This window comes from Cryptotermes secundus, unplaced genomic scaffold, assembly GCF_002891405.2.
Source record: "Cryptotermes secundus unplaced genomic scaffold, Csec_1.0 scaffold66, whole genome shotgun sequence".
Lineage (NCBI taxonomy): Eukaryota > Metazoa > Arthropoda > Insecta > Blattodea > Kalotermitidae > Cryptotermes > Cryptotermes secundus.
Genome location: NW_019731262.1, coordinates 2,215,093 through 2,228,029, shown reverse-complemented (window position 1 = coordinate 2,228,029; position 12,937 = coordinate 2,215,093). Strand labels below are relative to the sequence as shown.

Genomic DNA, 12,937 nt, shown 5'->3' with positions numbered 1-12,937 from the left:
AAAAAAAAGAAATATTTTGGCAAAGAATGACCTTTATGTCACAGGAAAATTTTTCGAATTCGAATTGGAAACAACCATCATGATGTCAGTAAGACGTGATCAAAATTTATGCTTCCCAGCCCTTATAATAAACGAGTCTAAGGGAACTAAATTTAACGAGAAAATTCTCCAGGAAACATTCTTGTAAAGAGTTAAATATCCTTTCAGGACTCATAAAACATACAACATTTGTTACACTTATTTGGCTCTCCTACATGTTGAACTTGACGTCCTTGAGAACGACCTCAACAAGTGAAGTTAAAAGCGTCTCAAGTTTTTGTAATGAAATTAAATTGAATGCGATTTGACTTGCTAGAGGGGTTATCAAAACTTGTTTTTCAGCCTTCTTCACTTGATGGCACGGAGAATAGCCCAGAATAGTTAATATAGGTTTCGTTTTAATTGGTCAGTTCGGCTCTCATGAATTCACAGGGCCACATCAACAGAGAGATAAGTTTTTATGTGGAGTAAATTTGATGTCTTGTTGTGATACTGGAACATATATATCATGTGCAGGGTACAAAAACAAGTTGCTGGAGGGGTTTAGGAGCTCGCCTAAGGGCTCATTCTTTTTACAAATGAACTACAAACCTCTAGCGAATAGTTTCATTTCAGAAGAAGACTCCCTTTAGTACAAAAGTGATTCAAGGCTTTGAGAAGAGAAAAAGATAGGATATAGGGAGGGCCTGAGCGGTGCTCACTGTACTCCATCTGCTACTGTAACGTCATCGTCAGTTAGTGAAGCATACAGCTGTATCATCAGGAAGCTATTGGACTCTATTTTCAACATATTCTCGGTATTCATACATCCGTGGGAAATTCAAGCATTACATAGAATATTACTTCCGTATGGTTGCTTACACATGGTTTAACGTATTTTTTTTTTTATTATTCCTACTGGGGTGAGACTGAGTCCACTTCGTACTGCGGCCACTATTGGCCTATTGTACCAGCCCCAGATGATAGGTGAGGGTGACTGTGGAGCAATTGGTGGAATGAAGATTGGCAGGGGAAACCGAAGTACTCGGAGGAAACCTGCCCCAGCGCCACTTTGTCTGCCACAAATCCCATTTGACCTGACCCGGACTCTAACCGGCCGCCGCGGTGGGAAGCCAGCGACTAACCGCTTGAGCTATGGCGCGGCCGTGTGGAGTCCGGGTCAGGTCAAATGGGATTTGTGGCAAATAAAGTGGCACTGGAGAAGGTTTTCTCCGAGTACTTCGGTTTCCCCTGCCAATCTTCATTCCACCAATTGCTCCACAGTCACCCTCACCTATCATCTGGGGCTGGTACAATAGGCCAGAAGTGGCCGCAGTACAAGGGACGTAGTCCCACCCCACTAGCAATAAAAAAAAACGCATGAGCTATGGTGCGGCCTTTGGTATAACATAACTTTGTTCAGAGAGTAGATGCACTTTAGCCTATGTATTTAGGGGAATAACTTGTTAATTAAATTTAGATTATCCATTTTGTGAATTATTTTGTGCAGGTACCTTGGAATTATTATTTTCCGATTAATAGTGCGTTGCGTAATTTTTGAAGGTAATTTGATGTCCTTCAGAGCGAAAGATTTAATTTTGATGAATTTAAAGGTGAAGGCCTGCATGAGGCGTATGCAGTATCAACTGGGAACATGGGAACCATCTCAACATTTACTTGGAGACACAAGAAATCCAAGGAAACTCGTGTCGACATGTCCGGTCGTAGGACCTTCCGGATGCACACTGACATCTAGTGACCAGTCCGGCAGTTAAGGAGAGCAAAGACGTTCCCCGAGCTTCCCCTAACAAGAGCGCTGGTGTTTTATTGGTGTAAAGAAGAGAATGCACAGGTTACAGGAGTATATTGGTTACCACATGGAAGTGAAGAGAACAGCGTGCGGAAAAGTGTTTCGTTCATCAGAATTAACGTCTGGATGCCCCGTGGTGGCCCATGAAGAAGCCGACCAGGTTCCACGTAGCATAATTAAGATTCTGGCTAGGTCTGTAGGTTCTGTTGTGCTGTCATCCGTTGACAAAAGAAGTAGTTAGTTAGTTAGTTAGTTATTTAGAGAGGGTGGGTTTCCCCATGCACCGCGACCAGTTTGATCTATTGTGCTTCCCTCTATGATATTCTACCAGTCTCTTTACCCTACCGATAAATGGTGCGTACCATCAGTCCCGCCGAGCAAGCGAGTTCGGCCACTTGCTTAGCGGTGTCTATAATGCTTCCCCCATCTATCAGATGCCTTAGAGGCTATAGTTAGGCGGCAAACGTCCTGGAATTTGGCTCAGTGATCCCTTTTGGGGATATGAGGTTCTTTTACGTGCCGTAAAGTTACGACACGGGACACACAGCTTAAAGTCCCTCCCGGAGAACTTGTTCCCTGAATTTTTCCGCCCTTAAAAATTCGACGACCTCCGCCGGGTATTTGAACCCGCGTACCCTGAGTCATGAGGTGGGAACGTTACCTCTAGACTACGGAGGCCGCTGACAAAAGAAGTAACTCTTACGTTATTCATATTGTCACCTGTATGAGTGACAATAGAAGGGGTATGGATTGGTGATTAGATTTATTGATCACTTTCCTGTCATAACTACAAGTAAATAGTAACACTATCGCTGATTTCCACACTTCACAAATCACTGCACTCTGATTGTCCTCCAGCCTGTCCGGCGAATATCCCACAACTGAACTGTTAACTTGCCGGTCACGGTAGCCGAGCGGTCTTCGCTCGCTTGGAAACCGGGATCTTGGGTTCGAATCCCACTCAGGGCATGGGTGTTTAGTTTGTGTGTGTGCGTTTTTCTGAGTTTGTATACAGGCAGAGGCCTTGCGACGAGCTGATCACCTTCCCAAGGAGTCCTACCGAATGTGTAAGATCTAGAAAAACCGAAGTGAACGGAGAAGTTCATGGAGGTAGGCATAGGCCCACTGGGGCTGTAGTGCCAGGGGGGGGGGAACTGTTAACTTAATTATAGCGCCAACTCTTCTTGGTCTCCATTGCAGAACTTAACCGACTCATTGCTCCAGCTGTTCTGGTTATAACTTCTCGGCACGGATAACATAGAAAACATAGTTCTTCTATTATTGTGTGTGTTTTCGTTGCCGCGGGAACGTGTTTGATGAGCTATTGTCCAGAAACAGTCGTTTTTGCCTATTCTGCAGCCATTGCTTAGCAACGGCCATACTCGCTACAATATAAAGCTGATCATTCGTCCCGGTTCAGCACGGACAGAAATGAAGAAGACGCCAGATTTCAGTTCTATATCATCCTTGTAACTCCAAAACAAAATTTGAAATCTGAAAGGGATATGTATTTCGAAACAACCTGTTACCGTCACAGAGAACAGAAGCAAACAAAACACCTGTTGGTTTTGTTTCACGACGCAGTTAGTATTTGCACCATGTAGTGTCGAAAGGTAGGATGACTGGTAATAATGAATTGTAAAGGATTTTGAAGGAAGCAGTCCTACGCTAATCGAAGATGAAGAATTTCCACTGTTAGAAGCCTTCACCAGGGAACGGCTGATGACACAGTAGGCTGGGAAAAGGCTTAGCGGGTGCTCCTGTGATTTCTAAGTATGCAGATTAGCTACAGCGCTGTAATTATTTGTAGTTCCAAGTGGTATGTATAACTGGACAATTTACCAATCCAAACCCCGTCTGTAGTCACACACCCAAATACGTGATAATATGCATGCTGAGAATGGAGGCAATATGTCCCGCCGACATCTAGGTCAGCTACTAACGTACAGATCAGTGTCACGATACAGAAAGCAGTAATCTCATATTCTGAGTGAAATGCATTTCTTTACTGAACACGTACTTGGATCACTCTTGCAGTTATGTAGTCGTTTATGCTCGTAAAGGCCGTTCCCAGCCAGGACCGGAGACCGGAGAAAATGTGTGTAGTTTGCGAGGTATAGTTCCTTTGTGGGGAACTGGACATGAGCTTGGCCGCTAATGAAGGTAACGTGCTTAAACCTTTAGAGCGAACTCGTAAAAGAAATTCTTAAAAATAATTATGAAGTTATCAGCTTTACTAAGCGTAATGGCCCCAAGTAGCTATAACATACACTGGCTATTTCCTAATTATTAACAGATTAAAATATATAATCAAGGAATTGGTGTACTCGTATATTGCTGTGTATACCAGTTCGAGAATTCGACGAGGAGAAATGGGAGTTCCCATTTCTGTCTACGTTTCCACAAACATTTCTATTGGTCCGCTGTTATGCAGCGACATCTCATCCTGTCATAAGTAAATGATAACCCGTTTTTCATCGGTTTCCATGGAAACAACATTACGATAAACACTGCTACGCTTGTACTAATTATAAATGAATCGGCTTTATTATTTGAAGCGCTAACATTTTGGCCTCGGTGGTTCTTGCACTTAACGACACTGGTTCCTGAACTCACACGCGTTATGTTTGTCATCTTTAGAAGAACAGCATCGCGGCCCACGTCATTTTGAAAGGAATTTGAATTCTCGCCCCATAAAAGCATAACTTCCTTTGGAATTTCACAGGTTTAAAATTGTTGAAATCACCCAAAATTAAACCTGGAAATATTGGGCTGTCACACCATAATGTAGTATAAATACGTTCCGTTACCATGGTTACTGTAAAACATGGGAAGGCTACATACTCAGCTTTATGGTCTCACTGCTCTTCCTATGGGGGAAGGAATGAAGAGAGGATTCAAACCCATGCATGTATTAGCAAAATTAACAGATTTCCCTGGATTACCTGTCCAAGATGAAGAATACTGCTTTGTTTTTACAATTTTTTTCTTTGATTCTCCCATTCGGGAGAAAGAGTTTGGGACGGACAGACAGACGGTTTTTTGGCTATTATATGCTGATGTCCTTCGAGAAAAGGTGAATATTCTGGAAGGTCATAGTATCGGCCACTCTAAGGAAAAATTTGTATATGTACATGTGTCCTATTGTGAAAGGTTTCCGAGATAGAGCTGTTTCACTGTACGATACACTGCACAGACGAGAAGTACGCCATGTTCTCACACGAGCTGCAAAGTGCATTGAGACTGGCGGTGCAATTTTCGAAAATGTATTATACTAGGTAAACTGTACCCACTTTGTCACTTGAACAATACACATGGATATTAGAAACGGTACGTAATATGTGTTTCTTATCAATAATTTTGCAACTGTACAGTGAAATAGCTCTATCTCGGAAACCGTTCGGAAGAGGACACCTGTACCTATACACTTTTTTGCTTAGAATGACCGATAGTGTGACTTCCCAGAATATTATTAACCTTTCCTCCTGGGACACTCAGTACACGGATGTTTCTTGCAACAGATACCGTATCGAGAATTTCCAACAGACTAATTAACGAAATTCTTGGAACAGAGACCTCTGAAAACTATTCAAGAAATATTCATTATTCTTTGTAACTCAAGGGTTCATTACCGTGATTACAAGGGTAGGTTGGGAATTCTTATACACTTGTAAGTTATCGTTATACTTAAACAGAGTATTGATACTCGTGTCCAGAGGTTCTGACATCGGCGGTTACGAAGAATTGTGCCGTATGAGATACACGTCTGTTGGCTCGATCTCGCTCGCGGTGGGGAAGAGTGGAGGGCTCTTGTGAACACGGTAATGAACCTTCGGTTTCAATGAATTGCTGCAAAGTTCTCGAGTAGCTGCACAATTGGAGGCTTCTCAAGAAGGGATCAGCTCCATGAAGTTAGTTCGTATAAAGTACGTTGAAAATCACCGACGTTTCGGAAGAACATGTCACCATCTTCAGGCTGAAGAAGCAAAGCAAAAAAAAAACATGTTTGTTGACAGGAGGGCCTGAATCAAACGACGAAAAACCTGTCAGGATAGCTGTTTTCTCGGCAGTGGTTCGAAGCGAACACCTCCCGAATATAAATATAGAGGGAAAAATATCATATATTTAAATGACCTTCACAACAGGACCCGATAGTAGACACTGGCATGAAGAATTCAGCTGTCTTTAAATTTTTTTTAAATGTTCAAATGTGACGAGTTTACTGCTGACGTATATTACCATAGTTGGCAGCACTGACCACGAAATGCTATATTGCACACGATCCGAGAAGCTGTGAGGCACACTCACGATAGTGACTGACTTTGATTGTTGGTGTCCCTTGGCATGGAGTAATAAAATAGGAAACGTCATCTGATGAGTGAAACGCATGCTCTTGCATGGAGTGGTATAAGCCACACAAAACATTTCTCCACCAATTAGGAAACGAGTAACACGCCGGAATGTCTGAGGCTTGACTGTCACTGGCTTCTGAACGCTTTACGTTTCAGTGATCGGTTTATGTAACAGACACCGTACAGGTTGGTCTAGGGATGTTCGGGAGATGCTTGGTTCGATTCTTGACAGGAATACCGAGCTATCCCCAGTCCCTCCATATAAATTTCTGGAGAGTATCTCAGTTAAGTCACCACCACTTCCGTATTTGTCTTTGCACGCTTACTAGCTTAGATATCAGTAGCCACAATGCTGCATTGCTTTAAGTCACTTCTGTAGCTTAGTACGGTCTCTCTTTATTTTTAGTGGAAAAAGATGCAGGTAAGAAGTGCTTAATGATAAATTTAAATTATCATAGATCTCCCACGAGGGAGGGGAACCAAGGGGGTTTTAAATCAAAGTATAAAAAAGAAGGAATGTACTGAATTCTGGGGCACGCGGTAGCGTCGTTGGTTGAGGCACTATGCTACAAGATGGACAGTCGATGTTTCGAGTCCCGATGAGGCCATTGGATTTTTTCGGTTGACCTAATTCCTCCAGCCGCACTATAGCCCTGGGGTCGGCTCAGCCTCTAACAACTGAGAAGCAGGAATCTTCCTGGGGTGTAAAGGGAGGCCGGCGCATAAGGCTGACAACCTCACTGCCATCTGTGAGCCGACTATCTAGAGAGAATGTGGGAGCCTCGACGTCTCACAACCCTATGGGCCTCCACGGTCTGTTACAGGGATAGCTTTATGTACTTAATTCATTCTTACATCCTGAATACTAACGGGTTATTTGTAGAAATATTACGTAACGATTTAAAGCAATGTTTATGAGCAAATTTTCTGCTCCCCCATTGAATAGAGTTGTGTTGGCCCCCGTAAGAGTGATACGTATTGTCACGGCACAGCGGAACTTACTAAAGTGCATCTACAGCATGAACCTTCTTACGTCATTCCACGTGTAGGCAACCTTACGGAACAAAAGTCCTGTTTAAATATGTCTGATTTTCCCACCAGCGTCAGAACACCAGAAGGTTGTTCAAAATAGAATCTAGTACATTTCTAACGATGACGTCACGGTCTACGTCACAAAATAACGATGGCGCCCCTTCGTTCCCATAGACGAAGACGTGTACGGAACAAAGACAGTGAACAGCTCGTGAATATTCGGCTCTGTGACCTTAGAAGCTGCGGAAATATAGAGGCAACGAAGGGGAGTGTGTTTGTTGTCACATCTCAATGTGCCTGTCTCACATTTTTCGCAGGGTCGCAAGGCAGCCTCTTAAACAGTAGTAACGCATGCGCGTAGGTTCCACATCTATGAGTGAAACTTTAGCTGTATAATTTTCAGGGGAAGTCCTGAAGATGCAATTCTTTTCGTGCTCATAAACTGCTGGTGTGCTACATTGTCAGTTTCTTTATATAAGTGTGATTATTACATGTTTCGACGGTAGATCATCATCAGGGAAGTACTTTTACGTAATTGCTGCGCTGTATTGCTTTTTATAGTTAATCAATTGAAAATAAATAACACAACTATTGTGTCTCTGGACATTATTCGTCTTTCTCTTTTTATTTAAAACACACTGACACCAGTCTCGGAAACGTTGTGTGTTTTAAATAAAAACAGGACGATGGATAATGCCCAGAAACAGAATAATTGTATCATTTATGTTTTTTCAACTGATACTCACGTGGTTATTTGGGATTTTGTGCCCAGTATATTTATGAAATAGAGTATGTGTATGTACGGTCTATATTCAGTGCTGCACGGTATTGTGTGAACACAGAATATGATATTATGCGACATTTTACATTTATTATCCAGTGTATGTAGGTCTTTTTCCTATTTTTTATAGTTGTATGTCACCTTCAAGACTGCCCTTGCAAGCCAAATCGTCAACGCGACGCTGAAATTATAATATTCTGACGCTGTAGGCTAAATAACATATAGGATACATAAAGTATATAGGCTCATTTTTCTTCTAATTTGTGTCTTACTATTAGAAATTCACGAAATAATAAAACAGAAGGCTAATTGGATTGGTCATATCTTACGCCGTAACCGCCCTCTAAAAGAAGCTATTGAAGGAAAGATAGAGGGGTGGATAGAAGTGACCAGAAGACGAGGAAGAAGAAGTAAGAAGATGCTGGATGACCTTGGGGACAGAAGAGGATATTTTCATTTGAAGGAGAAAGCTCTAGATCGCATCAAGTGGAGGAACTGTTTTGGAAGAGACTGTGGACCTGTCGTCTTGACAGATTACAGATGAATGGATGAGTTAGAAATTATTTAGCAACTATATAGGCCTGTAGGTTGGCAAAACTTGCATGGTTTATCACTGATTTAAAAATGTTTGCTTCACTACCTTCAGAACTGTAATGAAGCTATGCATTTTACCAACAAAGTAACTATGTACTTGATGTTAAGGTTGAAGGGTTAGTTCCATCCAGTCAAACGGAAGGGTTGACAATTAAATTGCATCGTGCGTGAGTCATACTTGGAAAAAGGGGTGGATGGATGGACTTCTAAGGGGTTGTGTAACTGAAGGGTGGGAATTAGGTCACTAGTACGGATTATGTTTGCTGTACATGCGGCGTGACATTGAAAATAGAACATGTCCGAGCTCTTAGGCATCCATTTTGATTTTTGGACACTCTCCATAATCCATTTTTTCTGAGCCAAAACGTTGCGGAAAAAGTTCTGGTCCCTTAATCAGGTGCCGTGACCACGAAGAGGATTATCGTATGAGATATGACGCCATGTAGCCCCGTAGAATTTGATCGACGTTGCGGAGGAACACATTGCCTTAGTTTTCGAGATCGAAACGTAAGCGAAACAAAAAACAAGAAGTGATTTGTTACTGCCAATATGTACGGTATCCACGGCTGTTAAACCCGTGTGCAAGTATTATTCTGGAGTTGTTAGATGTGATTCAGATACTCTTTCCGGCATTTCTTTTCTTTTAATTTAACAAGACTAATGTGATTCCTGAATTCCAGTGTCGTCCCTTTCTTAAAGTTGCATCTGCTGTAGACTTATATTGTAATTTATTCGTTTTTTTTAGTTATTAGCCGTCTTACAAGAGACTTACTTTTTAAAACATTTAAAAGTTTTAAACGTTAAAAAATCTTGTACGTTTTAGAGACACTTAAAATTGACCTATATTGGTCGAAACACGTATTGTGCATACACCAGCGATGTAGAAGATATTTAAACTTTTAACAATTTTAAAGGTTTTTTGAATGTAAGACGACTAATAACTAACAAGGGATAAATAAGCGACATGTGGCAGGATGCTACGATACAATGTTATATTGTTAGTGTTGACAAGAAGAGTACCCATAAGCTGGGAGGGGACCGGGTACTTCAGCATGTTGAAGGTGAAGGTAAAGCTATCCCTGTAACAGGCCATAGAGCCCCAGAGGGTTGTGAGACGTCGAGGCTCCCACATTGTCCAAACAAACAGCGGTGAGTTTGTCAGCCTTACGCGTCGGCCACCCTTTACCCCAAGGAAGTTTTCTGGTACTCATTTCTGTTAGAGCGTGAGTCGACCCCAGGGCCATAGTGCAGCTGGAAGGATTAGGTCAGTATAAAAATCCAAGACCTCATTGGGTATCGAACCCGCGCCTTTCCGGCTTGTAGCACAATGCCTCAACCAACTACGCTACCGTTTGCCGTCATTAGGGCGTTAGTTACGTGCCAATCCATTTCAGGGAAATAGAAAAAAGTTTTTCTTTTGGTCATCTGTTAGAATGAAGAACTATACATCCACTCGCCTGTCTAAACTCGATGTGAGTCGGTTGGTGTGTTATCTGTATCGAAGTAACTTGCGTACGCTTTGGAAGACGCGTGGTTATGGCGTACGGAGACGACGTCCAGAGACTGACAGACGTGGCAACAGATGTAATTGGCTCCTGTCAGCATCCTGCCCATTGTGAGGATGCAAAGAGCTGCAAACACATGCAGACTTATGGAAACACAGTGTGAGGCGGGTAACCAGCTGTACTGTAGTTCTGCGGACTGATACGTGAGGACGTGTAATTGAATCGGTACGTAGATAACAAAGCCTATGAAAATGTGGCAAAGTTCAGACTTTAGGAATGAGAGTAAAAGGTTAAGTTGTCCCTGTGATTAACTAATTAAGCACTACGCCACGAAGGCGAATGAGGAATGGATGTATAGGTCCACATTTCTTGACCTCGGCACTGGTTGAAGGTGAATGGGCAGCTTCATGCCCCAGCCGTATAGCCCGGGGAAACAGCCCCGGTACCCAATGGATAGGAGGTTGGATGGGCCACAGAGCCGGTCTGGACGGCATGGAGAAGCGAAAATTATTGATCCCACCGGGACTCGAACTCCCACTCCTCCGTCCAACAGCCCGTAGTCAGTTACTATACCGACTGAGCTATTCCGGCTCCTTTAGGAATGAGATTATGAAATAGAAATTCATGAGGAAATAAAGAGCAGATTAATTTCATTCAGTTCACAATATTTTAAGCATTAAAATATACAAAACTATATTTTTTAATGGTGCTAAACTTAGATTAAGGTGTAAATTTTCATTGAAGTATATCTAATTAATTTCTTATGTAGATTACATATTGTTGGAAATCTCAGATGTTTCGACCATATAAGACCACCTTCAGGGGGGATAAGTTAAAAAAGACAAAAAAAAAGGCAAAGACGTCGCTGTGCTTATTTGATTAAGCACAAAGGCGTGCAGGCGTATGGTGAAGCGGAGTTATAGTTCTACCATTTTTGACCTCGGCACTTGATGGAGATGAGTGGTCAGCTTCACGCTCTTGCTGCTTTACCCAGAGGAAACATCTCTCTGTACCTTCAACTTTGTACCATATTAAAGGAAATGGATAAATGTCCACGCAATAAATATTTATAGACTGATATTATATTAAAATTTGTTGATCTCTCGAATCAAGAAAAGAACGTGTATCGAGGCAATATTTTGAACGAGGCACAAAGTGATACGGGGCTGGAGAATACTGCATAATGAGGGGTCTGATAACTCGTACTGCTCTCCCAAGTGATATGGACAGGCCATGTAGTACGCATGGGAGAGAAAAGAATGCTTAAATGTTTTTAGAAGGAAACCCTGAACGCAAAAGCACCACTGGACATAGACTGGAGGATGATGTTAAAATGGATCTTACAAAAATGGGATTGAAGGATGTGGACAGGATTCATCTGGCTCAGAATAGGGACCAGCAGTGGGCTATTGTGAATACGGTAATGAACCTTCAGGTTCCATGAAACGCTGGGTATTTCTTGAGCGGCTGAGCGACTGGCGCCTTCTCAAAAAGGATTCAGCTGCATTGATTTCATTTGTTCAACGCCAATTGCACCTGCGCAAAACAGACAATTTACGCGTCTTTTTTTTTTTTTTGTGGAATATTTTATAAGGCTGTCAGTAGCTTAGTATATACTGTCGAAATGTAGGGCTATAGGTAAATGATGAATTGCAAAAATTTGGGACAAAAGCGGCCTTGGCCTAATTTGAGGTTCTTTATTTAGAGGAACTGGAGAAAACCACAGAATTGTCAGGATAGTTCGTGTCCCTGCAGAGAATCGAGGCGACCACCTACCGAATACAAGACAGAGCCGTGAGCGCTTGAGCTGACTTCCTCGATATAGCAATGCTTTGACTTATAGTTACTTACTCAGAATATCGTTAGAAATGTTTATGAACGATGTGATAATCTGAGAGAAGTACAGGCTCATTTCGACGCGTCCTTCATTCAGCCTGGGACGCCCACTGCGACGAGCCGCGACTGTATGCATCGTGTGAGCTTGTAGCGTCTGGCCATCTGCATACATCATCTCGGCCGTCCCTCGCCTCAACCCTTCCAGTTTTCTTTACTCTTCTTCCCTTCAGGAAGTTTTAAAGTTTCGCTTCGCTAAACGCGAATAATTGCTGTGCTTTATGCTTCAGTTCATTGCGTCAGATGGGTTCGGACACTTGTTCACACATTGACCAGTCTGCTACAGGATGTTCCAAAGTATTATCGCAACAGTTGAACGTGTGATGGATATAAACAGAAAGTATTTGAGAACGAAGTGTCACGAGACTATAGCAGATATAGGGTGTAACAGATGGCTTCAGACACTTATTCACATGTTAACCGGTCTGATATAGGGTGTTCTACGAAAGTTTTATCGCTATAACTGAATGTACCAAGACTTCAGCATGATTAATTCTCCAAGTTACTCTTCTTCTATGTCAATACGATTACGGCCACGTCACTCATCACATCCACTCCTGAGAATGGAAACGAATGGTCTCCGAAACGTAGGAGAGTGACGTCACCATCAAACAGCTGATGGCCGAGAAAGCGTCATTCAGTATAGTCACCACTAAAACTTCAAATCATGTTGCACGAAACGCGTGGGCAGTCTGCAGGATTCTCTTGGTATTAGAGTAGGTGGTACACATACTAACCACTTCACATACTTAAGGACTGTCGGATACTTTCAGCCGATATTGCAGAAATGCCCATCAATTCTTCTGTCACACTTGGAACAAAATACGTGGAATTCGATAGGAATAAAAAAGTTCTGGCTTTTAACCATATAAATTAATCTTATTCTAAAATTATATTAAATTTTGTCACAAGTCAGCATATACATGAAATATCTGCCTGTACTTGAACAATA

At 42.2% G+C, this 12,937-nt stretch overlaps 1 protein-coding gene across 2 annotated transcripts in view; it reads left to right on the top strand.

The window, feature by feature from the left end:
* LOC111866684 (B-cell lymphoma/leukemia 11A) overlaps positions 1-12,937 on the top strand; it is a 196,903-nt gene that overhangs the window by 123,899 nt on the left and 60,067 nt on the right. The gene's annotated exons all lie outside the window — the stretch shown is intronic.